General features: G+C 36.3%; 1 pseudogene; it reads left to right on the forward strand.

Moving 5' to 3' along the window:
* LOC140851186 (protease Do-like 10, mitochondrial) overlaps positions 1–4,006 on the forward strand; it is a 5,285-nt pseudogene extending 1,279 nt beyond the window's left edge.
* Positions 4,007–5,218: the final 1,212 nt, after the last annotated feature.

The following is a 5,218-nucleotide window of genomic DNA, read 5'->3' on the forward strand; positions in this document are numbered from 1 at the left end:
TATCGACATTATTTAATTATGCCAAATTTGATAAATATTGTCTCTCTGGCTAGTGTAGGAAGAGGACAATGAAGAAAGCTCAACTTTTGGAAGGTGTAAATATTGCATTTATAATCACATACATTGAAAAGAATATTTGTCATTATTTTAGCAGGATAAAAGCATGCATTATAACTTTTCATTTAACTGAAATATTTTGCTCCAGTTTTAGCCATTCGGTCTTTACAGTCTTAGCCAAAACTGGATTGGGTGAATGTGTTAAGTCCCTTTGGCTTGGTTGATGTAATTGGTTTCATTTGAAAAAAACTGATTGAGGGCAAAAACCATTTCATACTCCATCATAAAAGGTGAAATGCATAGTCTGAATTTTGATTACTGCCCTGAAATATTAAAATTGATATGTGAATTGAAATGTCTCAACTACTGAAATATTGGTTTATCTTTTCTATATCTTAGCCTTCAGTCAATTCTCTCTTCTGCAGGTATATAATCCCAGTCCCTGTAATAAAACATTTTATTGCTGGAGTAGAAGAGAGTGGCAAATATGTTGGATTTGTTCGCTGGATTGTCATGCCAGGCTACTGAAAATGCTCAACTAAGGGAGCACTTCCGCATGCACCCGGAAATGACTGGTTTCTTGTGAACAAAATCAATCCTCTGTCAGATGCCCATAGGGTATTAAAGAAAGATGACATTATTCTTGCATTTGATGGTGTGCCTATAGCAAATGATGAACAGGTTGGCTAAGCCTTTTCTATCTTATCAAATTTAGTCCTTTTCAAACCAAATCTTACTGCTGGCGCATATCATTTGTCCTTGGAAATGATTTCAGTGGAATGCGAATTTAATCCATGATCAGAATGATAGTTATGTATTCGTAATTACAGACACAAGTAGATGTACTGAATTTGTTGTTTTGATTGTGCTCATGTTTACCTTCTTTGATCCTATGGTTTGCAGTTCCTTTTCGAAACAGAGAGAGAATAACTTTTGATCATCTAGTCTCTATGAAGAAACCCAATGAGACAGCACATGTTAGAGTATTGCGAGATGCATAGAGAATGAATTCTGCATTTCGCTTCAACCTGTGAGTATGGTTACTCATGTTCATATGGCATTAACCTCTCTGTATATGTGGTGCTAGTATGGTTATCCCTTTCTGTATATGTGGTGCTAGCATGGTTATCATTTCTGTATATATGCTGCTAGTTGAAGATTTGATGCTACTCGTTGTAGTTATGGCAGCAACAGGAACCATGTTGTTTTTATATTTCTTTTTATATAAATTTAAAATTTAAGGGATGGACAATGAGAGAGATAGATACCTGGAATAGGATTCAAAATGTTCATGATCATGAATGGAACTATGATTACATTCCTAGGTCCAAAACATCTTGATTATATTTTTTATCGCTCTTCACAAGAGTTGCCCTTTTGTTGTTTTTTAGACAGACTAGGAAAGAATTGGAGCTCCTATTGAGATCCTTTTACTTCTGAGTAAGAGTGTAGATGCTTATCTTATGAATAACATGTATGCCTTTCTGATTTTGCAGTTACAACCTTTGGTTCCTGTTCATCAGTTTGATAAGCTGCCTGGCTATTACATTTTTTGCGGGACTGGTCTTTGTTCCATTGACCCAGCCATACCTTCATGAGTATGGTGAAGACTGGTATAACACATCACCCCGTCGACTATGTGCGAGCATTGCGGAACTACCTAAAAGGGCGGGTGAACAGCTGGTCATCCTTTCTCAGGTATATTTTCAAAATTATGTTATCCCTTCATTTTTATGTGCATAAGACATCTGGGGTCTGAAGATTTTTTAAATTTCAATGAATTGCTGGTCTAGTTTTAGACTCCCATAATTCTTTAATATCAGCGAATATGTGGTATGCTAATGATCCCTAGTGCAGATTGCTTCGAAAACTTTTTTTAGGTATAGATTCCTTTTAATTAATAATTATCTACTGGCACTAGAAATGATAGCTTGCTTGAAATAGTTGAAGCAGCAAACTCCCGAGTACCATGCCTGAAGGCAAATGTGATAAGGAGCCGATTGAAATGTGTACTCATTAGCAATGAAGGCCAAAAGGACGACCCTAGCAAGGAGAAGAACTGGACATGGTCTAGGATAAAAAGAATGGAATAGCACACTATAGGTCAGAAAAAAGAAGGGGGTGGGGGAGGGGCTGCCGTTTTTAAGGGATAATGTACAAATATATTTTTAAATTGCATAATAGGAGATGACCCTAAATGAACAGGCTTGCAACCATAGAATCATGTTGGATGAACCTTGTATGGAGAATTATATGAGACATGCTTCTTGAAAACTACTACATAAATTTACTTTTCAGACTGCCAAGATTTTTGCCTATTTTAATGTCATCATCATCAATAATGTGATGAGTATTTTTGCCGACCCTCTTTATTAGGGCTCCAAACCACCGGGAGTTCTCCTCATGGTTCTATTTGTGGAAAGACTAACATGGAAAAAATGGTAATGAACAATTCAAAAACTGTGTTTTAGATTGGGCCTAAGTAAAAAATATTACAGCACCAGATTTAGTAGTGCTCAGCCCTTGTAAGTTATTGCTGTGAGAATGTAGTTAAAATGTCGAGACAGTTAATCTTTATCGTTTCTTTATCTTCATCATCAGCAGACATTTGGGATGGTCTGCTAAGAGAAAGTCAAGACATCAAGCTGTTGCATTGAGATTGCTCTATTATCCTTTGTCATCTTTAATATGTGGAGGGGAATGTTTACAATTCTATCATGTGATTAGTATGTTTTTTGGCTGTGGTTCAAGAAATGCCATATTTGTCTCCCTTAATTGACATCAACCGTGTATTGCATTGAGATTTAACATCTTGCTTGGCCATGGTCTATATCTGCTCTGCATTAGCTCTTCTTACAGCCCTAACTGCTCTATCATTCAGCCAATGCTCAAGAATTCATGACCCCTTGTCAAATATGAATAATCTATCTGGTGTGATACAATTTAAGGACAAAGATCAGGGAAAACCTGTGATAACTTGAAAAGAAGCAAGCAAACCTGTCAGCTAACCTTATGTACAACCCTGTTCACCTTGTCACGTATTAGACAATATATAGAATTTTTTACTTTCTTTCTGTTTCAGGTATGAACCATTTATTAAGTTTCTTTATTTGATGTGCTGAATTTGATGTAACAAAGTATAATATATGGCTGACAGTATCCAAGTAACCCCTGTAGTGTCCATTGATTTAGGAAGGTGGTCCCTTTTTTTCCCCTTTCTTCTTTGTTACAGCCTTTGTTTTCAGAATCATGATCAATATCAGTATGATTATCTCCAACTCTTTGTGGCTTAGGTCCTGATGGATGATATAAACGCAGGATATGAGCGGCTGTCTGAGTTACAGGTATCACCTCTTCTATTTTACAAATCTACAGTCCTAACCAAGGAGTCTGGTTCCATCAATTTTCATAATAAACCATCACAGTCCACCAATTTAAAACCCTTGTTAAACCATTTGTCTATGATTGCATGTTTCTTAATCAATGGATCTCATAGCATGAAATAAATGGTGATCAGGTGAAGAAAGTGAATGGTGTGGAGGTTGAGAATCTAAAACATTTGTGTGAGCTGGTGGAGGGTTGCAGTGAAGAAAGCTTAAGATTTGATTTGGACGATGAAAGAGTAATTGTGCTGAACTATCAAAATGCCCAGCTAGCTACCTCTCGAATTCTGAATCGTCATAGAATACCTTCAGCAATGTCCAGTGACCTGATTGATGACCAGACAAATGTCTCTGAAATTAAAGTGGCATGCTCCAGTTGATGTGATTCAAGAGCCAAGTAGAGAACCGAGGCACTATTGTATTGTATTAGCCTTGCTTAACATTATTTTTTTTTAAAAAAAATTATTTTTATACATTTAAACTCTCTTATTGTAGCAATATGATTGTAGAAAACATTGCTCACGTCTTATTTAGTATGATGATTTCTGAAGCATTTTTGACCCTAACACTCAATAAAGCTAGTGGCACTTGGTAACATGCCAATTCTGAGGAGCATCTGTGTTTCCTGGCACAATATGTAAGCATTAACTTTTCTTTCTCTTGTTCATTTAATATACATTTGGTTGCATGCAGAATAAGATTTTGAAAACAATAGCTGAAGCTTTGACGAGAAATATGCGTCGAAACTCGGTTCATCGGAATTCTGTCAGTTTGATTGAGGTCTGCTTCTTACACTAAGAGAATGTTTGGTTGAGAGGAGTAGGGGTTTGGAATAGGAATCGAAATGGATGACTTCCATTCCAATCGTTTGGTTGGAAAGAGTTTCATTCCTATTCTGATTTCAGGGTGGAATGGAAATGGATCAATTTATATAGAATTCAATCTCTACTCTCCTCTATGGATTCATTTTTTATTTCAATTTCGATTCCGATTCTGATTCCGATCATGAACGAAACACTTCGGAAGATTTGACTATTCTGATTTCAATTTCAAGCCATTCTGATTTTTATTTCCATTCTGATTTCGATTATGAACCAAACGTCTCTTAAATACCAACTTTATGATAAATCGTGAGTCACAGGATATTTAATATAAATAAATTTTTCATGCCACAGCTTCTTATTTTCTTATCTCCTCTTATCTCTGCTATCTGCCTGCAAAAAGTAAGATTTGACAAGAAGAATTTTGCTATGGTGCTGCTGTATTATTTTTTAAAATAAAATTAAGTAGTGATCCTAACCGTCCTTTATAGCGGTGGTGGTGGAAGGGGAATCCGGCAATGGAGGAGGTGGTACATAGCCTCCTCTTTCATCAGATTTCGTCCTCACCTTCTCCGCCTATGCCACCTTTTTGTCCAAAAATCTCTTCTTATTGTTAAAAGAAACTTAGAAGTTTTGAAAATGAATTCCAATTGTTTGATTATCTGACTCAACTAATTTTTGTTAATCTATCAGTGCTCAAGGGGGTAACAATTTAAGTAAAAATAGAGGGGAGGAACAAGAATAAAAAGAGGAATGGTGGTTATGATCTTTAGCTTGTTAACCGGAACGCTTATTTCAATTGGATGTCTGATGTCAATTTATAATTCCAGTCTAATGAATTTGCTTTCCTCGTAGTTAACGTAGAAGACTGCTTTCTCCAGTGAGGATCTCATCGCCATGCTTGTTACATGCACATCAGGAGGAACCAAACTTCTATCCTTCTCGGCTAGTGAGAGA

Source organism: Elaeis guineensis, chromosome 8 (genome assembly GCF_000442705.2).
Source record: "Elaeis guineensis isolate ETL-2024a chromosome 8, EG11, whole genome shotgun sequence".
NCBI lineage: Eukaryota > Viridiplantae > Streptophyta > Magnoliopsida > Arecales > Arecaceae > Elaeis > Elaeis guineensis.